The following is a 23,198-nucleotide window of genomic DNA, read 5'->3' as shown; positions in this document are numbered from 1 at the left end:
GGGTTGGTCTTCTGGGCCCGAAATTTTTTTAACTGGTTTTTCCTCAACGTTTTAAGTTTTGAAGGAGACCCATGCGCTCCGTGATTTAAGAACTTCGTCGCACATTCTCTCATGCAACATAATTCATATTGCATAAAACGAAATTTACTTCGAAAGGAACACTTCTCAAACCGCCTTCAGAATATATTCCCACTACCTGTTAGAAATGTAAACAGTTGAAACGTCACGCTCATCGAAAGAAGTTTGTTGGCACTAACTGTTGCATATTCTTCCCCCTAAAGACTTTGACACATTTTGCTCTCGGATGGCACTTGTGCGTGCGCAGGATTTCGTTATTGTCAATCGAGCATTTTCTTTGCAAATAACGTTTTGTTGTAGTTTATTCTCTCTTTTATGCTTCATTGCTGCAATTTTGTTGTGCAGGAGGGCTAAAGTAAAAATATTACTTTTAGTATAGTTTCTTACCAGTCAAAATTTAAAAAAAGCATTGAAAACAAAAACAATGAAGAATTTCCAGATTTCTAAAAAATTCCCAGGCTTTTCTTGGATGAAAAATTTCTAGTGCTTTCCGGTTGTTTCGGGATGTATACATCCTTTAATTGTGTCTGTGCATCATGATGTCTCGGAATTTTGTCTTTTCCTCCTTTTCTGATTCTGAGGTACATTTTATCTGTGAGTGAACTGTGTTTATGTCATTGTGGAGTTGTTGGGTGCGGTTGAGTGTTTAGTCTAGAAGACATATCTTGTCGTCTACATAATGATATCAATATCTTATTCCGTGTTGTTGGGATTTCACCATGTGTTCAAGTATTTTGTTTTCAGTGTGGTGTAGGAAGGTGTTGGCTACGATTCAACTGATTAGTGATCCCATGGTAGCCTGCACGTTGTGAGCGGAAGTGGTTAACAAATGAGAAATAGTTTTGTTCTGCGATTAACTTGAGAACGTTTGTTGTTTCTTTTATGTATATTTGGGAACGTACTTTTGTCTCTCTAATTTCTCTTCGATAGTGGTTTCTGTGGTGATGATAGAGGTGTGCATGGACGTGATGCGAAATGATGGGAGTTTGGCTCTTGTTTCTATGATGATGTTTCTGATCTTTCCTATAACCTCTTCAGTGTGCTTATAATTCAGTTATTTGCATATATATACTATTTATGTAAGCATGTGTCAATTTCTCTGGCTAGATATGTACATACCGTCCTGTAATCTATGAGTGACCATATTGGACTATACTGTTTGTGGATATTTGGTAGTCTGTTTAGTTTGGGTCCTTGGGATTCTTTTCTTTAAGCCGTTTTAATTCCTGTTTTGGAACATGAAAGGGCTGAAAATTGCCTACATAGTAGATAACATTACACAAAGGGACACGAGAGCAACTAACATTAGTGCAGGCAAACACAACACATATGAGCTCTACCGATTCATGTGTCATGGCTGCAGCTCTGTTTGTCTTTGACAAACAAATAGAAATTTGAACACCAGATACACTTAACAGAGAAGGGCACTTAAGAGTAGCATCAATCATTCCACATTTGCTGATCATCTCATGAGTTAGAAACACAGGCTAGAAACATAAGCTTCAAATTCTTAAATGCAGCAATATACTTCCACAGAATCTTACAGTAGAAGAAAATTGCTGTATATAAAACTCAATAGTCAGAGGAATAGAAGTGATGAATAACACACGACACCATGAAACGGATGCACATTCACAGCTGTAAAGAAATTTTCAGAAGACCAAGAAACTTAATGCGTATGTTAGAAAACACACACACACACACACACACACACACAAACACACACACACACACACATAGAAAGAGAGAGAGGGGGGGGGGGGGGGAGAGAAAGACAGACAGGGAAACAGACACACAAACTGAATGCCTAATATCATCAAGAAATTCAAAATTCCCACCCAGAACACTCAGAATAAGTTGTCAGAATAAGTGAAATTCACACAAACAGTGCGTGTATGTCAGGACGTTTAACTGCAACACCATGCAGAACCACGAAAATGCAAGGTCTACGAAAGGAAAGTACACGCATTCATGTTACATAGTTGTCTCCCCTTCCCCACTCAATATTTCGCAAAGCCTAATTATAATCAGCATACATTTCAACAATTTTTTTTGAAAAATAGTATTGTAACATTAAAAACGCTAGTCAAAGAGTAAAACAGCAAACTTCTGTGTGTAAAGCGACATAATATAAAAGCAGTAGTGCATAGGAGAAATCAAATATTACCACATAGGGCCTAGAATTTAAGAAATTACATAACATAACATGGTTAAACGGTTATTAATTGCAGATGATTTACTAGAAGGCAATAAGTGTAGATGAACTGCAAATACCAAACATACTCGCGAACTTTAGCATGTAATAATAATGTATATATTTGTTATTCATGATAATACTTCTGTCAATACTTATAGTAATGTGAATACTACAATCTTAGGAACTGGGAAATATCATAATAAATAAAACCTATTTAAGTGGAAACACTTCTCTCAAACATATCCGGATAGTAAAACAAGAAAAACTGTTTTTGCTAAAGGTAGAATTACACTTACATTTTAAAAAATATTATATTCTTTCAACATGTAGGTCATTCACACTTAATTCTCGTGGGACAATAATCTACTTTGGCTAAGAAAGAAACTCTAGAGTCAATTTGTAAACTCTTTAGAATTATTTGTAGGTCTCTGTTTGCTGTGTTTTCATGTGAGCACGTAATACAGGAGTTTACTATGGTTGCCTATCTTCTTTGGGAGGATGGCGATCTGTTACTATGAAAAAATGTTCTCGTTTGAGAATATTTGTTTGCCAAGATGGCATAAGTTACATCAATGTGGACGATTGGTTTCGGAAAACTTTAACTGCCATCTACAAATGTAAAATAATTTCTTTATATTTAACAGTATTTTCAACTGTTATTTTACGTAGCCAGCGAACATTAAGAAAAACTTTCTCAAAATGTATGTGTTTCTGAACCTTAACATAGCTCAGTTTAGAGCCACTATATGTGGTGCAATATCATTTAGTCTTGAATTCATAGAAACTTTACTGTAACCCAAAGGAAAATAACTATGGAACATCCAACGTCAAAAGTAGAATAAAACGTGGGAGAGGTGCACGTACCTCTCTGGAGCAGAAGCATCAATGTCACGTCATACAGCAAATGAAAAAACCGTACATGGTGTACACATTTGCAAAAGTTGGTGTTAAAATACGCTGGCTGATGTGGCCGAGCGGTTCTAGGCGCCTCAGTTTTGGAACCGCGTGACCGCTCCGGTCGCAGGTTCGAATCCTGTCTCGACCATGGATGTGTACGATGTCCTAAGGTTAGTTAGGTTTAAGTAGTTCTAAGTTCTAGGGGACTGATGACCTCTGATGTTAAGTCCCATAGAGCTCAGAGCCATTTGAACCATTGTTTTTTGTTAAAAAACATTTGTGAACAAAATGTTAATTGTTCTGACTGTGCTAACATCTGATGGCACTTTGCCCAAGAATGGTGAACAGGACGACATCGTGTGACGGCGTACCAGCCCATGGCAGCTGTTTCCCACTCAATAACTTACAAAATCTACTACAGAGTTGTTTTCCGTGTTTTGTATAATAAATACACTGAGCAACAAGAAGGTTATGACCAACTACCAAATAGCTTGTGTGTTGACCTTTGGCAGAGATGACACCAACGACGCGTCGTGACATGGAAACCATAAGGCGCTGATAGGGCGATGGAGGGAGTTGGCACATCTGCACACACAAGTCACCTAATTCCCATGAATTCCGAGGAGGGTGGCAATGAGCTCCGAAGCCACATTAAATCACATCCCAGATATGTTCTATCGTTGTTGGGCCACCACATCAGTTGGAACTCGCCACTGTGTTCCTCGAAAAACTCCCACCACACTCTTTCCTGATGACAAAGCCTCTTATCTTGTTGAAAAGTGCCACTACCGTAGGCAAGCAAGTTCGTCATGAAAGGTTGTACGTGGTCTGCAACAAGTGTACGATGCCCCTTGGCTGTCATGGAGCCTTGCACGATCTCCACTGGACCCATGGATGACCACTTGAATCTTCTCCAAGGTATAACGGAGTTACCTCTACCTTGTCTGCGTGTCGAAATATACACTCCAGGAAATGGAAAAAAGAACACATTGACACCAGAGTGTCAGACCCACCATACTTGCTCCAGACACTGCGAGAGGGCTGTACAAGCAATGATCACACGCACGGCACAGCGGACATACCAGGAACCGCGGTGTTGGCCGTCGAATGGCGCTAGTTGCGCAGCATTTGTGCACCGCCGCCGTCAGTGTCAGTCAGTTTGCCGTGGCATACGGAGCTCCATCGCAGTCTTTAACACTGGTAGCATGCCGCGACAACGTTGACGTGAACCGTATGTGCAGTTGACGTACTTTGAGCGAGGGCGTATAGTGAGCATGAGGGAGGCCGGGTGGACGTACCGCCGAATTGCTCAACACGTGGGGCGTGAGTTCTCCACAGTACATCGATTTTGTCGCCAGTGGTCGGCGGAAGGTGCACGTGCCCGTCGACCGGGGACCGGACCGTAGCGACCCACGGATGCACGCCAAGACCGTAGGATCCTACGCAGTGCCATAGGGGACCGCACCGCCACTTCCCAGCAAATTAGGGACACTGTTACTCCTGGGGTATCGGCGAGGACCATTCGCAACCGTCTCCATGAAGTTGGGCTACGGTCCCGCACACCGTTATGCCGTCTTCCGCTCACGCCCCAACATCGTGCAACCCGCCTCCAGTGGTGTCGCGACAGGCGTGAATGGAGGGACGAATGGAGACGTGTCGTCTTCAGCGATGAGAGTCGCTTCTGCCTCGGTGCCAGTTATGTTCGTATGCGTGTTTGGCGCCGTGCAGGTGAGGGCCACAATCAGGACTGCATACGACCGAAGCACACAGGGCCAACGCCCGGCAACATGGTGTAGGGAGCGATCTCCTACACTGGCCGTACACCTCTGGTGATCGTCGAGGGGACACTGAATAGTGCACGGTACATCCAAACCGTCATCGAACCCATCGTTCTACCATTCCTAGACCGGCAAGGGAACTTGCTGTTCCAACAGGCCAATGCACGTCCGCATGTATCCCGTGCCACCCAACGTGCTCTAGAAGGTGTAAGTCAACTACCCTGGCCAGCAAGATCTCCGGATCTGTCCCCTATTGAGCATGTTTGGGACTGGATGAGGCGTCGTCTCACGCGGTCTGCACGTCCAGCACGAACGCTGGTCCAACTGAGGCGCCAGATGGAAATGGCATGGCAAGCCGTTCCACAGGACTACATTCAGCATCTCTACGATCGTCTCCATGGGAGAATAGCAGCCTGCATTGCTGCGAAAGGTGGATATACACTGTACTAGTGCCGACATTGTGCATGCTCTATTGCCTGTGTCTATGTGCCTGTGGTTCTGTCAGTGTGATCATGTGATGTAGCTGACCCCAGGAATGTGTCAATAAAGTTTCCCCTTCCTGGGACAATGAATTCACGGTGTTCTTATTTCAATTTCCAGGAGTGTATATTATCTAATCAGAGCCATGTGGTCTACTCTATATACTTCGAAATTAGCATCTTGATGTTACTGCAAGTGAGCCCGCCAGCATAAAAGGAGACAGAGAGTACTGTGTTGTTGGCAGACGAGCAGCAGCAGCAAAAAGTGTAGGTCAAGAGATCTCAGTGACGTCGAATGTGGACTAGTCGTTTGACGTCGTCTGGGTACCAGACCGATCAGGAACTTTTCAACCTCTCTAAAGCTTCCGAAGTCGTCTGATGTGAATGAAGTGTAAAATTGACTGATGTGACAAATAAAAACGCGTAGGAAGAGCCATAACTATACCGAGATCAGGTATACCTCAAGTACTGACGGACAGGGTCCGTTGAGCGTTATGGACGGTGAGCGAACAAAATCGCGCGAATTCAGCGGAAGGAATCTGTTGTGAATTCGAAAGTGCTACCAGTGGTCCATCTGGCACAATTATGTGCGTATCCAGCAGTTCCTTGTGAATCACACTTATCTCCAGACTCTTTAGGTGGGGTAAACAGCGGTGCCTCTGGGCAGTGGATGACTGTGAACATGTTATCTGGAGTGATTAATAACTCAGCACCATGCGGAAATCCGATGGAAGGGTTTGGTTTTGATGAACGTTACCTGCCGTCATGTATGACGCCACCAGTCAAGCAAGCGGCAGGTGATGTTACGATACGCAGTTGTTTTCCGTGGTTGCTTTGCGAACCCCTTACTGCTGTTAAGAAAACGCTAAAGAAACGCCGTTCTAAACAAACAGTCTACAAGACCATCGAGAACATCGAATTTGCTACAACAGCTGGAGACAAGAAGAATGGTATTCCAGTTAAGTCTGTCGCTTCACAAGCTGTGCTCGATGGTCCTGCTGTTTTCGTCGGTTGTAGACTTAATTTTAGTGTAGATATAAACGATACGTTTGGTCATGGTAACGGATGGTTTACTGTTGCCATTGTTCGAGGAGGTACTGGAGTACCAAGTGTTGCTGGACTTGAAAGTTTTGTTGACAGAGACATTTTTGCCTTTCGCACTTACCATATTTCTGAATTGGCTAATAAGGATTTTGGTAAATCTGCATATGTTTCTCCTTCTTCTGTGTACTGAGGGAAAGTTCTGACCGAACGAACGACTGTTTCCATCACCTTAACAACGCACCCCGTCATAAAACAGCAATGGGTTGTGGACGCAAGCCTTTCTGAAATAGATATTCCCGAAGTGGACCCAATGGACGATCTACAGGATGAGTTCTTCGCTCTACACAACAATGTCCAGTATCACTCCCTTCTCTGGTTTCGAATCGTGAGAAAGATCACGCCACCATTCCTCCTCAGACATTCAGGTAACTCACTGTAAGTTTTCCCAGAAAATTTCAAGACATTATAAGGACTAACGGTGAACAAGCTACGTTTTAATGTCCAGTAATAAGTGTCCAGGTATTTTTTTATCAGATAGTATAAATATAGCTTCAAGATCGGTACTAACTATAACCCGCGTTCGCTAATGAAGGAGAATGGAGTGACCAGCACTTACCACCCAGTACTATTTCCAATTCTGTGACAGACAACTATCCACTGATTCAGTGGGATATTGTGCATCCGTATACGGTGGAGCTCCATGCTCTGCTCTTCGTGGTGACATCTCAATTGCCCTACTTGCTGCAGTTCACTAGTCTTTAACTCACATACAAGGGTTATATAAAATACGGAAGCACCGCGAGAAACGCATCCTTGAACATAAATTCGGGTACTGCCCTAACCAGCAGGTGGAACTGTTTTATGTCACTACGAACGTCACCCGTGCTAGGTCCTCAGTGCACTGCAAGTGTCAGCAGTGGTCAGAACCGTGTTCGCTGTAATTGTGACTGCGTTATGTCGTACCTAAGTGTATTCGAACGTGGGCAAGTTGTTGGTGCTGGTGAGAAGGGTGCTTCGATACCCAAGGTAGCAGAAGTCTTTTGTTACAAGAGAAACCGTATCGATAATTAATACCGTGTACAGGAAAAAAGGAAAAACATAATTCGTTAAGTCATATCGCGGACGGAAACGTGTGTTCAGTGATTCTGATAGACGCTCACTGAAGAGGATTTTGATGAAACATAAAAGGACGACAGCTGCAGAAGTCGCATTAGAAACGAATGTCGCACCCGCAAACCCTGTCGGCACAACATGAAGGGAGCTCCTTAAGAAGGGAATTGCAGACCAACTCATCAGCGACGCGTATGTCTGTAACAGGAAGAGGTCTGGACTGTAGAGCACTGTACGAAAGTCATTAGATCGGATGACTCTTGTTGCCACTGTTTCCAACCTCTTTACGTCTGGGGTACACCGTTCCAAGCCTTGCTGCTAAGCGTGAAACATGGTAGAGGTTCGGTTATGCTTAGGGCAGTTGTTCCATGAGCAATATGAGTCCTATGCAATCACGCATTACTGCCAAGGTTACAGGACCATTTTGGATGATGGTAAAATATTTGGCCCCCATTGGTGACGCTGTGTCTGCACAGCTCGCGTCGTCCAGGACTCGTCTTTTGAGCACAAGTATGAATTGTCGCATCTTCCTAGCCCACAACAAGCAACAGATCTCAGTATCTTTGAGTCGATTTGGTCCACTTGGGAGAGATGGTTGCGCGCTGATTGCTATTAGGCGCTTCAGTCTGGAAACTCGCGAATCCTACTGTCGCAGGTTCGAATCCAGCCTCGGGCATGGATGTGTGTGATGTCCTTAGGTTAGTTAGGTTTAAGTAGTTCTAAGTTGTTGGGGACTAATGACCTCAGATGTGGCCCCCCATACCTTCGTTCCATATCCTGGGTCCATAAAAGAATACCGCATACAATATGAGAGCGTCCATTACCCTCAGAGCCTCCTAACACTAATACTTTCCCAATGATGATGAAATCTGAGACGGAAGTTATCAGAAAATACTAAATAGTGCCATCTCTGCGTCCAGGATGTTCGTTGGCTGCGTCACTAGCGGAGCATTTCCCTTTGTTTCCGCGTTAGTGAAACCACCACGGTGGTGGCCGTGATGACAATCCACGGTGCTACGTAGCAGCACTGCTGGCGTATGTAGCTTGGCTTGCTGTGGATGATCCTTTTTCCTTACTCGTGGTAGTGAAATTCAGTGATCGAATGGTACTTTTCGCCGGTTGTTCGGCCGATCACTGCAAATCATTTTGCTTGACGCCACTTCCGACTCTTGCTCGTCGATGATGATGAAGTCATTATGAGGACAACACGGCATCCAGTCCCTGAGCAGGACGAATGTGCGCCCACCTGCATGTCAGTCAGCAGTGCTAACCACTCTGCTACCTGTTTTAACCCTTACTTCACATAGTCAATTGAGTTCCATTTCTTTCGGTGAATAACACAAGCTATTTCAATATCAGCCATATCAATCTGACCTACCTTTGATGATTCTATTAGACCAGAAACCTCATATTTTTAACATTTCTGATGTAAACTATTCACAGTACCGTCAACTGAATACCTCAAACACAGTCGGCCGGTGTGGCCGAGCGGTTCTAGCCGCTTCGGTCTGGAACCGCGTGAGTGCTACGGTCGCTGGTACGAAACCTGCCTTGGGCATGGATGTGTGTGATGTCCTTAGATTACTTAGGTTTAAGTAGTTCTAATTTCTAGAGGACTGATGACCTCTTATGTAAGGCCCATAGTACTCAGAGCCATTTGCACTATTTTTGATGTTTGGAATTGGGGAAATAGTCCAGCACCTTTTTTTACGTACTGACTTCCTATACAAGTGCAATTCTTCGGTTAATTGTGTAGGGATATGCCTAGAATTTGAATTTCATATTAAAAAATGGCAAGTAAAATTTAAAAGACTTTTAACAGATGAAAATCAGATTACTCATGCCACAGCTACTGATTGTTGGAGTGAGAAAGTCGATATGCATAACAGAATTAAGGATGTGATTGAAGGCCGGCCGCGGTGGTCTAGCGGTTCTAGGCGCTCAGTCCGGAACCGCGCGACTGCTACAGTCGCAGGTTCGAATCCTGCCTCGGGCATGGATGTATGTGATGTCCTTAGGTTAGTTAGGTTTAAGTAGTTCCAAGTTCTAGGGGACTGACGCGCTCAGATGTTAAGTCCCATAGTGCTCAGAGCCATTTGAAACTAAAACACAGGGCATAATTACAGTCTGTTGCACAGTCGAAGTTACCCTTTATCCAATGGGTCTGGTGAATCGTCTGTTCGGGGTACAGCATTTTGCTCACCAGTCATTTCTTGCAGCTCATGAAATTGCTTGACATATAACGCAAAGACTGGCGCCGTATCATTGCCTTCTTTTTCCCTTTTATGGTACTAGACAGCGGAGACTGAAGATTGGATTTCCCTTTTCTGCTTCTTCGCTGCTTGCCGTACTTTTTTGTGCTTTCGCCAGGAATATTATAAAGATTGCCGCAGAGTAGAAGAGGTTTCGGTAGCCATTTTCCTCGAATTTTGCCATTATGATGCCTTTTTTGGACATAGATTCTTCACCACATTTATTTTCTGCGTAATCAGAATACTGAGTTTCGGTTTTACAAACCACTTGTCATCTTCACATCCTCATCAACTTCCAGAGGGGCATTCAGGTGTTCCTCATCATGCATGTCACCAGTGACAATGCTCTACAAGCATCCTTGTCGGTTGAGTTACTTTTGTTTTCACGTTTACTGCTCTCCGTTGAGTTCTCTTGCCGGTCTTAGGTGGATTTATCTCATTTATTGCTCTCCATTCTGATCTCTTAATGGTCGTGGATGTGTGCTGTAACTTCCTCATTCACGTTTCTCCAGCTGCCGGGTCCTGGGATACCCGTAGTGGGATTATTCAGGCCTGACGGGACCACTTGTATATGGTATTGCTTCATCTGGACTTTTCTCAGTACGATGTTGTACAGGGCGCCTACGGTCACAGTTTCCAGGTTTCTGGTGTTCAATGGAATTGCACACGGAGCATGTGCGGGGCTGGTTTTCGTATACGCCATATGACCGCACGGTCACAGAAGGGAGTACGAGATATTGATGTCTGCACTGTTGGGCACTTGTCGCAGTCTTTGAAGGTGGCTCATCTTAATGAATGGTTCACATGGCTCTGAGCACTATGCGACTTAACTCCTGAGGTCATCAGTCGCCTAGAACTTAGAACTACTTAAACCTAACTAACCTAAGTACATCACACACATCCGTGACCGAGGCAAGAATCGAACATGCGACCGCAGTGGTCGTTCGCTTCCAGACTGTAGCGCCTAGAACCGTACGGCCACTCCGGCCGGCTCACCTTAATCCATCCCTACGTAAGTCGTATGACAGTCGCCAGTGGACCTCTACCAACTCGAGCAACAATATCGTGAAATTATAAACGGCAGTCTCTGTGGGCCACGAAGCTGTCGATGTCGAAGCTCTGCGTGTGTGCTGTCTGACGTTTCACCTTCTTATTATCAATATTAGAAAGATATTTCTGAATTCCTAAATTTGTTCAAATGGCTCTGAACACTCTGGGAATCTTCTGTTGTGGTCATCAGTCCCCTAGAACTTAGAACTACTTAAACCGAACTAACCTAAGGACATCACACATATCCATGGCCGAGGCAGGCTTCGAACCTGCGACCGTAGCAGTCGCACGGTTCCGGACTGCGCACCTAGAACCGCGAGACCACCGCGGCCGGCTCTGAATTACAAACTCACTGCAAAATTAATCCTTAAATAGTGGACGTAGGTGGCGTTATATCGTGCGGTTGCTGTGGCATGATAATACTTGCATTTCACTTTTGCTCCATGCCTCCTCGACGGTGTTGCGGATGTGTTAGCAATTTACATCATTATATTGTACAGATGCGATTTTAAATGGCATCCTGTGCAATTTTTACGATTACTTGCCGTCCAATCGTTCATGTGGCAACCACACCATGGATGCATTACGAAGAACTGTGGACATCCGAAAACCAGCAGCGCAAGTATTTCGTCTTGAATGAATTGGGAGCTTAAGGAGATGAGTGAGAGTTGATGGACTGCTCATCTGAACAGCACGTTCCACGGCTTAAAATCGAGCAGCCTCTATTTAAGTACCATCTCGTCATCACTAAATTAGGTGCCACAGTGAGCGCGGTAGCTATTTCACGAGGACGTCGCAAACAATCACTGAACTGTAACAGATGCCAGTTGTCTTGGACAGTTTGTTGTGTGACGAGTTTGCCATTTTCCGGTCTTCCGTCAGGCTTATACACCTATGTTCTACCTGCCGAATGAAATACACTCCTCACTCATGTCAATGTTCAGCCATCGCATAATACAAAACCACCAGCGTAATTTCTCTGGTTTCGTTATCATAGAGTGAAGTAATCATTAAACTGAATACAGTCTTTATGATTCACATTTCTGTATGGATGAAAAAGCACATATTGTTACTAAACCGACTCTATGATTGCCGTAATTTGTTAATGACATAAAGATGGCATTTCTTCGCGACTTTTGTACCGAATAAGCCAGGGACAAAATGTTAGAATCCGTACCCTTCCTGGATAGTGTAAGAGTAATAACTAGTCTTTGTCGCATCTGTGGAAAATAAACATTTATTGAATATTATTCACTCCCAAATCATGACATGTGCTCATATTTTCCGTATATCATACATTTCTTAGTTGACGTTGTTCAATTGAAAACAGTTGCTACACAAAGAATGTGTGTCCCGGAGAAACTAGTCGGAGCAAAAACCGTACAAATCATTTGGCAAGACACTGATTTTACATTTTAAAAGTCCATTGAAATAATAATTTGCATCGGACGGAAATATTGCTACCCATCATAGGTTTTTAATACGACCACCGACTGAAAGCAACACCTGTGCCCCAAATACGTAAACCACATAACGACTTTTAATCTAATTTGATCTAATAAATTTATTTAATTATTTCTGTGACCATTGTTACGCAGTAGTGTATGCCAGCCGCAGAAAATACATATGTCGGTGTCTTTAATTTCGTTAAAAATACCAATAACTGAGAGCTTTTATTAAATGAATATTAATTTCATGCGTTTCGCACGCTCTGAATGTGCGAATTTGCAGGTCTTTGATCTAGAGATGATGGAAGAGCTAAATTTTGAAAGGGCACGTCGTGATATTCATTTCAATGAACCCAAAGTAATTTCCAGGTATACTGTATTTTGGAGGTTTGTGTAAGACATTAATCTGGAACCACCAGAACCTTGCCTCCCTTTTTTCTCTTGGCCCACTTCTTGTCATTCTGTTCACGATAGGACCGAAGCACCACAGGACACTACGACCAACTTTACAATTGAACCTTGTAATACGTGAAACGTACGTCTAAATATAGCAAAAATTGCAAAAATCTTTTAATTTTACTCCATAAATTTTCTGTTTTTCATCAGACACATGAAGATATTTGCTTAATGTTTTCAGAATTTATCTTGTGGCTCAAGTTGAGAAATCAATTAATCTTCGTGCGCCTCGTTTATTTAGTTTCTTCACACGTTCAAACATGACGTTTAAAGCGGTGATCAAAATTGCAAACTACTTTCCTCTTTACAATAGTAATCTTTCTCCACCAGAGAAGTCTGATATATTGCGATACCAAAGTCATCAGATGTCCGATCTACGCATAACAGTAAAATACCAATGTATCTGTTTCAAATTCAGGTATATTCGTCATACAGAAAAAGATGTAAATATTTTCAGCTACAGAACTGAACACAACTAAACAAGAGAGAACTTACAATGTTAGAAACAGATAGTGTATTTAATTTAATTATATCTAGGGACAAAAAAACTACAAGAAATTCGCAGACAGAAACAGCGGATACTGTTCAAATACAAAGGTTGCACTTTCAGTAATGGTGACACTGCCGTAGAGACGCAACATGACGGATCGAAACCATGTCGCTTATACCGAACGTTAGAACTATACACCATACTTTTGACACATCACGCGCATGAGCAGTAGTGTTAAGAACGAAGCCTCATGTGGCGGACCATCTAATTTAGCGCTGTCACGATGTGCTCGGAACACGGCCCGTGCGGTTCTAGGCGTTTAAGTCTGGAATCGCGAGACCGCTACGGTCGTAGGTTCGAATTATGCCTCGAGCATCGATGTGTGTGATGTCCTTAGGTTAGTTAGGTTTAAGTAGTTCTAAGTTCTAGGGGACTGATGACCTCAGATGTTAAGTCCCATAAAGCCATTTCTGAACCAAGAACAACGTAGTTGGATAAGCACTGAATACGGCACAGGACGTGAGAGGCGACAGTTTCCTTAAGTTCTTCGTGAGGCTTGCGGACACTCGGCATTGCATTGATACAGAACAGTAGCGACGTGCGTAAAATCATTGAACGAGGAACGGTACAACGCGCCTCACATTCGTCAGCTAGGTCGTCCCTGTGCCAGGGAAGAAGCATTGGCTCTTACAAAGTAACTGGACCGTGATAAATGCCAAACAGTTCCTGAACTGACCCGACAGACAGGATTAACGCGTACGTACAGGGTGGTCCATTGATAGTGAAAGGGCCAAATATCCCAAGACATAAGCATCAAAGGAGAAAACTACAGAGAACGAAGCTCATCTAGCTTGAAGGGCGGGAACCAGATGGTGCTACGGTTGGCCCGCAAGATGGCGCAGCCATAGGTCAAACGGATATCAACTGCGTTTTTTAAATTGGGAACACCGCCCTTTTTTATTACTGTAGTAGCACTGTTCACGTTTTACGTCGCACTTCACTTAGCGTAGACCGGGACTGTGTCCTAGGCATGCCCGATGTGAACTGACTGGGCAAGGCCCGTGCTGCCTGAGCTGTTGTTGTTCCGCCGGCTGACGTCGCGTCCGAATTCTCGCGTGCCCTCTGGTGGACGGGAGTCTACTTGCGGCAACTACCGTCCGTGACGAGCCGTGCCGATGTGCGCCTCCCGCGATCTTTCTGATGGCTACTGCAATTACATATTCGTGTAGTATGTAAAGAAATATGAATGTTTTAGTTGCACCACTTTTTTCGCTTTATGATAGATGGCGCTGTAATAGACACAAACACAAAGCTCAGAATTCTAGACGAAAAGTTGGTAACCCGTATAAATACGTAGTATTACATATCATTTTGCCAGTGCGGACGGTATTTGATCCGTGATACATCACCTGTGTTAAAATGGACCGTTTACCAATTGCGGAAAATGTTGATATCGTGTTGATGCATGGCTATTGTGATCAAAATGCCCATTGAGTGTGTGCTATGTGTGCTGATCGGTATCCTGGACCACGTCATCCAAATGTCCGGACCATTCGCGGATGGTTACGTTATATAAGGGAACAGAAAGTGTTCAGCCATATGTGAAACGTCAAACACGACGTGCAACAAATGATGATGCCCAAGTAGGTGTTCTAGCTGCCGTCACGGCTAATCCGCACATCAGTAGCAGACAGATTGTGCGAGAATCGGGAACCTCAAAAACGTCGGTGTTGATAATGCTGCATCAACATCGATTGCACCTGTACCATGTTTCTATGCACCAGGAATTTGCATGGCGATGACTTTGAACGTCGTGTACAGTTCTGCCACTGGGCACAACAGACATTAGAGGACGATGACAGATTTTTTGCACGCGTTCTATTTACCGACGAAGCGTCATTCACCACAAACGGTAACGTAAACCGGCATACTATGCACTATTGTGCAACGAAAAATACACGATGGCTGCGACAAGTGGAACATCAGCCGCCTTGGCGGGTTAATGTATGGTGCGGTATTATGGGATGAAGGATAATTGCCCCCCCCCCCTTTTTATCGATGGCAATCTAAATGGTGCAATGTGTACTGATTTCCTACGTAATGTTCTACCGATGTTACTGCAAAATGTTTCACAGCATGACAAAATGGCCATGTACTTCCAACATGATGGATGTCCGACACACAGCTCGCGTGCTGTTGAAGCGGTATTGAATAGCATATTTCATGACAGGTGGATTGATTCACCGGATCTGACGTCCCTGGATTTCTTTCTGTGGGGAAAGTTGAAGGATATTTGCTATCGTGATCCACCGACAACGCCTGACAACATGCGTCAGAGCATTGGCAATGCAAGTGTGAACATTACGGAAGGCGAACTACGCGCTGTTGAGAGGAATATCGTTACACGTACTGCCAAATTCATTGACGTTGACGGACATCATTTTGAGCATTTACTGCATTAATGTGGTATTTACAGGTAAACATGCTGTAACAGCATGCGTTCTCAGATATGATAAGTTCACAAAGGTACATGTATCTCATGGGAACAACCGAAATAAAATGTTCAAACGTACCTACGTTCTGTATTCTTGTATTTTAATTTAGAAAACCTACCTGTTACTAACAGTTTGTCTAAAATTGTGAGCCATATGTTTGCGACTATTACAGCGCCATGTATCAGAAAGCGAAAAAAATGGTCCAACAAAAACATTAATGATAATATTCTTCTCGGGTATGCAGCCGAATCATAACGTCTTCATGACACAATATTTCCGCGGTCCAACTGGCCGCCATCTTCAGGTGAGAGTACTGGTGCACAATCTCGCCGGAACTGACTTCCCAGCGCAAGCGGCGGCCCCTATATAGGCCGCAGAAGATCCACAACGCGTGCGCGAGAAGGTGCCGTAACCGCCCTCTAGCGCAGTAGACATACCCCGCCGCCAGTGATGGAAAGAGGCGAAATCGAGATATCGCTGTAAAAAACTAAAAATAAAAATAAATAAAAAAAATTTATTCCGACGATAGAACCATAGACCGTTTTTTTTTTTAATGTCAGATAACACTGGGTCCCAAGTCTTACTTAAAAGAAAACCCTTGTCTCTATTAATAAGAGTGTCATATAACCGAATCTCTATCGATTCTTTTAAAATACAGTCCCAATAGCGAGATGCAGGGGCAACCATTTGTGTCTCGTCTTATAGTATTCTGTGTCCCTCGGTGAGACAGTGTTCCGCCACTGCAGACTTCTCAGGTTGAAGCAGCCTTGTGTGCCGCTGATGCTCAACACATCGCTCCTGAATGGTCCGGATTGTCTGACCAATATAAGTCTTTCCACAGTGGCAAGAGATCTTGTACACACCGGGCTTCCTCAAACCCAAGTCATCCTTAACAGAGCCAAGGAGAGCGCTAATCTTGGCAGGCCGACGAAAAATACTTTTGAAGTAATATCTTTTCAGAATCCTTCCTATCTTCGAGGAAATTCTCCCAGCAAAAGGCAGAAAAGCTACCGATTTGCATGTATCTTCTGGTGGTTCAGGCGAAGGTCCAAGCTGGAAAGCACGACGGATCTGTTTATCTGTATAGCCATTCTGCCTGAACACAATCTTAAGATGGTCCAATTCTTGTGTCAAGCTTTCTCCATCTGAAATGGCATAAGCTCTTCTCGCCAACGTCCGCAGGACCCCCGTACGCTGGAACGATGGATGACAGCTAGAATCATGTAAGTAACGGTCCGTGTGCGTAGGCTTTCGATAAACGCTGTGTCCCAGTGTCCCATCATCCTTTCTGTACACCAGAACATCCAGAAACGGAAGCTTTCCATCATTTTCCACCTCCATGGTAAATTTGATGCTAGGATGCAGGGAATTAAAATGATCTAGGAGGCGGTCCAGAGCTTCTCTCCCATGAGGCCACACCATAAACGTATCGTCAACGTACCTCCAAAAACAGGTTGGTTTTAAGGACGCCGTCTTCAGCGCCATGTCCTCAAAATCTTCCATAAAATGATTGGCGACTATTGGGGACAAAGGCCTCCCCATAGCCACTCCGTCAGTCTGTTCAAAATATTTGTCATTGAATAAAAAGTACGTCGACGTTAACACGTGGCGACAAAGCCTGGTTGTTTCCTCATCCAGTTTCTCACCAATTAATTGCAAGGATTCTTCCAGAGGAACCCGGGTAAAAAGCGACACGACATCAAAGCTCACAAGCAAATCCCAGGGACTAAGAGACAAGGACTTCAATCTCTGAATAAACACCATAGAATTAGAAATGTGATGTTCGCATTTACCGACGTGAGGGCCAAGAACAGATGCTAAATACTTGGCTAGATTGTAGGTAGGGGCACCCTAATTATTCATTATCGGACTAAGCGGGACCCCTTTCTTATGAATCTTGGGTAGACCGTATAATCTCAGGAGGCACGGCAGCACCAGGACGAAGTTTTTTGAGAACGTCGTCAGGTAAAGAACTCTTCTTCAACAGTGAAAGCGTCTTCCGTTTTATCCGTTCAGTCGGGTCGGCCTGCAATGTTCTGTATGCTGAGTCTTCAAGTAAGAGATCCATCTTTCCCAGATAGACATCACGTGACAGAAGAACAGTTGCGTTGCCTTTGTCCGCTGGTAGAACTATCAGATCTTCGTCTTCTCTAATGGACCGGACGGCTGCCCTTTCGAGAGAGGAGATGTTACTCCGTGGAGGCGGCGCCCGCCGCAATGTATGTGAGACCTCTTGCCTAATCTCTTCAGCTTGATCCTGCGAAAAGCTGGACACTGCTTGTTCGACTGCGCAGATGAATTCGGTGATAGGCACATTCCTCGGTGTAGGGGCAAAATTCAGGCCTTTCTCCAACACTGACAGCGTGGCGTCGTCCAATTCTTTACTTGTGAGGTTAATCACTGTCCGTTGCTGAGTGCCCTCGCCTTTTTGCTGAGATGCCGTGATGGAAGAGTAATACCTAAGTTTGCTAGATTTGTGCATTTTATTGATACGAAAACGGCCAACAACATAAAGAAGCGTGCCAGTTTCGCCTTGGTCAAGGAGCGCATTCGCTTCACTCGAAGACAACTGGATCTCATATCCGAGGATTTACTTTTCTTGCACTTGGAGTTATCGTCGCTGCTCTCGGATGCATCTTGGGAATGGGTGGATAGTTCTTCTTGGGCACTATCAGATTGGACGCATAGGAGCGCCGTCAAAAAACAGTCTTCGAAGTTTCAACGGCTTTGTTTTCAACCCATGATATCTGATGACGACACCCGTCGACGGACAGTGATTGACCTCACGAGTAAAGAATTGGACGACGCCACGCTGTCAGTGTTGGAGAAAGGCCTGAATTTTGCCCCTACACCGAGGAATGTGCCTATCACCGAATTTATCTGCGCAGTCGAACAAGCAGTGTCCAGCTTTTCGCAGGATCAAGCTGAAGAGATTAGGCAAGACGTCTTACATACATTGCGGCGGGCGCCGCCTCCACGGAGTAACATCTCCTCTCTCGAAAGGGCAGCCGTCCGGTCCATTAGAGAAGACGAAGATCTGATAGTTCTACCAGCGGACAAAGGCAACGCAACTGTTCTTCTGTCACGTGATGTCTATCTGGGAAAGATGGATCTCTTACTTGAAGACTCAGCATACAGAACATTGCAGGCCGACCCAACTGAACGGATAAAACGGAAGACGCTTTCACTGTTGAAGAAGAGTTCTTTACCTGACGACGTTCTCAAAAAACTTCGTCCTGGTGCTGCCGTGCCTCCGAGATTATACGGTCTACCCAAGATTCATAAGAAAGGGGTCCAGCTTAGTCCGGTCGTGAATAATTTGGGTGCTCCTACCTACAATCTAGCCAAGTATTTAGCATCTGTTCTTGGCCCTCACGTCTGTAAATGCGAACATCACATTTCTAATTCTATGGTGTTTATTCAGAGATTGAAGTCCTTGTCTCTTAGTCCCTGGGATTTGCTTGTGAGCTTTCATGTCGTGTCGCTTTTTACCCAGGTTCCTCTGGAAGAATCCTTGCAATTAATTGGTGAGAAACTGGATGAGGAAACAACCAGGCTTTGTCGCCACGTGTTAACGTCGACGTACTTTTTATTCAATGACAAATATTTTGAACAGATTGACGGAGTGGCTATGGGGAGGCCTTTGTCCCCAATAGTCGCCAATCTTTTTATGGAAGATTTTGAGGACATGGCGCTGAAGACGGCGTCCTTAAAACCAACCTGTTTTTGGAGGTACGTTGACGATACGTTTATGGTGTGGCCTCATGGGAGAGAAGCTCTGGACCGCCTCCTAGATCATTTTAATTCCCTGCATCCTAGCATCAAATTTACCATGGAGGTGGAAAATGATGGAAAGCTTCCGTTTCTGGATGTTCTGGTGTACAGAAAGGATGATGGGACACTGGGACACAGCGTTTATCGAAAGCCTACGCACACGGACCGTTACTTACATGATTCTAGCTGTCATCCATCGTTCCAGCGTACAGGGGTCCTGCGGACGTTGGCGAGAAGAGCTTATGCCATTTCAGATGGAGAAAGCTTGACACAAGAATTGGACCATCTTAAGATTGTGTTCAAGCAGAATGGCTATAAAGATAAACAGATCCGTCGTGCTTTCCAGTTTGGACCTTCGCCTGAACCACCAGAAGATACCTGCAAATCGGTAGCTTTTCTGCCTTTTGCTGGGAGCATTCCCTCGAAGATAGGAAGGATTCTGAAAAGATATCACATCAAAAGTATTTTTCGTCCGCCAGCCTAGATTAGAGCGCTCCTCGGCTCTGTTAAGGATCACTTGGGTTTGAGGAAGCCCGGTGAGTACAAGATCTCTTGCCACTGTGGAAAGACTTATATTGGTCAGACAATACGGACCATTCAGGAGCGATGTGTTGAGCATCAGCGGCACACAAGGCTGCTTCAACCTGAGAAGTCTGCAGTGGCGGAACACTGTCTCACCGAGGGACGCAGAATACTATATGACGAGACACAAATGGTTGCCCCTGCATCTCGCTATTGGGACTGTATTTTAAAAGAATCCTTAGAGATTCGGTTATCTGACAATCTTATTAATAGAGACAAGGGTTTTCTTTTAAGTAAGACTTGGGACCCAGTGTTATCTGACATTAAAAAACAACGGTCTGTGGTTCTATCGTCGGAATAAAATTTTTTTTATTTTATTTTTATTTTTAATTTTTTACAGCGATATCTCGATTTCGCCTCTTCCCATCACTGGCGGCGGGGTATGTCTACTGCGCTAGAGGGCGGTTACGGCACCTTCTCGCGCACGCGTTGTGGGTCTTCTGCGGCCTATATAGGGGCCGCCGCTTGCGCTGGGAAGTCAGTTCCGGCGACATTGTGCACCAGCACTCTCACCTGAAGATGGCGGCCAGTTGGACCGCGGAAATATTGTGTCATGAAGACGTTATGATCCGGCTGCATACCCGAGAAGTATATTATCAATTGTTACGCCGTAAAAGCCTTCGTAGTCACATCAAAAACATTAATATTTCCTTACGGACTAAACTAATATGTAATAAGAAATTGGGGTTCCTATTTTAAAAAATGCAGTTAATAACCTGTGGCAGCGTCTTCTAACGGGCCAACCATTGCGAACATCTGGTTTGGCACCGTCAAGCTAGACGAGTTTCGTTCTTTGTAGTTTTTACTTTTGATGCTTATTTTCTGAGATATTTGGCCCGGTCACGATCAATGGACCATCCTGTATATGCTTCACATTGTGAAACACTGCATCCTGATGGGTTCCACATTTTTTGACCGATATGCAGAAATGGATGTGATACAATGCTTCTCGTATGCCCTTGAAACTCTATAATCGCAAAAGACAAGCTTTCGTAATTGATATAACAGTATGTACCCGTGGTCTCGGGGTTCGATCCCCGCCACTGCCTAAATTTTGATAAATAATCAGCATTGGCTGCCGAAGACTTCCGGCATAAGAAGTCAGCGTCATTCTGCCAACGGCTTGTCAAAGAGGGCGGAGGAGGGGATAGAGGTTCAGGGCACTCTCTTGTCCTAGCTGTGGGAAATTGTCCCTAAAGGCGGAAGAATCAGCAATGATCAACGACATGAGGATTCAGAAGGTAATGGAAACCACTGCATTATAGACACGTAACGTGTATCCACAGGACATGTGGCCTGCAGTTGAAGAAGTGTCATGATGATCTCTCCATTGGCAAAAGATTCCGGAATAGTCCCCCATTCGGATCTCCGGGAGGAGACTGCCAAGGGGGAGGTTACCATGAAAAAAAGATTGAATAATCAACGAAAGGATAATGGTCTACGGGTCGGGGCGTGGAATGTCAGAAGCTTGAACGTGGTAGGGAAACTAGAAAATCTGAAAAGGGAAATGCAAAAGCTCAATCTAGATATAGTAGGTGTCAGTGAAGTGAAGTGGAAGGAAGACAAGGATTTCTGGTCAGATGAGTATCGGGTGATATCAACAGCAGCAGAAAATGGTATAACAGGTGTAGGATTCGTTATGAATAGTAAGGTAGGGCAGAGGGTCTGTTACTGTGAACAGTTCAGTGACCGGGTTGTTCTGATGAGAGTCGACAGCAGACCAACACCGACAACGATAGTTCAGGTATACATGCTGACGTCGCAAGCTGAAGATGAACAGATAGAGAAAGTGTATGAGGATATTGAAAGGGTTATGCAGTATGTAAAGGGGGACGAAAATCTAATAGTCATGGGCGACTGGAATGCAGTTGTAGGGGAAGGAGTAGAAGAAAAGTTACAGGAGAATATGGGCTTGGGACAAGGAATGAAAGAGCAGAAAGACTAATTGAGTTCTGTTACAAGTTTGAGCTAGTAATAGCGAATACCCTGTTCAAGAATCACAAGAGGAGGAGGTATACTTGGAAAAGGCCGGGAGATACAGGAAGATTTCAATTAGATTACATCATGGTCAGCCAGAGATACCGAAATCAGATACTGGATTGTAAGGCGTACCCAGGAGCAGATATAGACTCAGATCACAATATAGTAGTGATGAAGAGTAGGCTGAAGTTCAAGACATTAGTCAAGAATAATCAATACGCTAAGAAGTGGGATACGGAAGTTCTAAGGAATGACGAGATACGTTTGAAGTTCTCTAACGCTGTAGATACAGCAATAAGGAATAGCGTAGTAGGTAACACAGTTGAAGAGGAATGGACGTCTCTTGAAAGGGCCATCGCAAAGTTGGAAGGAAAACATAGGTATAAAGAAGGTAGCTGCGAAGAAACCATGGGTAACAGAAGAAATACTTCAGTTGATTGATGAAAGGAGGAAGTACAAACCTGATCCGGGAAAATCAGGAATACAGAAATACAATTCGCTGAGGAATGAAATAAATAGGAAGCGCAGGGAAGCTAAGACGAAATGGCTACAGGAAAAATGTGAAGACATCGAAAAAGATATGATTGTCGGAAGGACAGACTCAGCATACAGGAAAGTCAAAACAACCTTTGGTGACATTAAAAACAACGGTGGTAACATTAAGAGTGCAACGGGAATTCCACTGTTAAAAGCAGAGGAGAGAGCAGATAGGTGGAAAGAATACATTGAAAGCCTCTATAAGGGAGAAGATTTGTCTGATGTGATAGAAGAAGAAACAGGAGTCGATTTAGAAGAGACAGGGGATCCAGTATTAGAATCGGAATTTAAAAGAGCTTTAGAGGACTTACGGTCAAGTAAGGCAGAAGGGATAGATAACATTCCATCATAATTTCTAAAATCATTAGGGGAAGTGGCAACAAAACGACTATTCACGTTGGTGTGTAGAATATATGAGTCTGGCAACATACCATCTGACTTTCGGAAAAGCATCATCCACACAATTCCGAAGACGGCAAGAGCTGACAAGTGCGAGAATTATCGCACAATCGGCTTAACAGCTCATGCATCGAAGCTGCTTACAAGAATAA

This window comes from Schistocerca gregaria, chromosome 7 (genome assembly GCF_023897955.1).
Source record: "Schistocerca gregaria isolate iqSchGreg1 chromosome 7, iqSchGreg1.2, whole genome shotgun sequence".
NCBI lineage: Eukaryota > Metazoa > Arthropoda > Insecta > Orthoptera > Acrididae > Schistocerca > Schistocerca gregaria.
The sequence above is the reverse complement of the archived record's forward strand: the minus strand, read 5'-3'. Positions refer to the sequence as shown.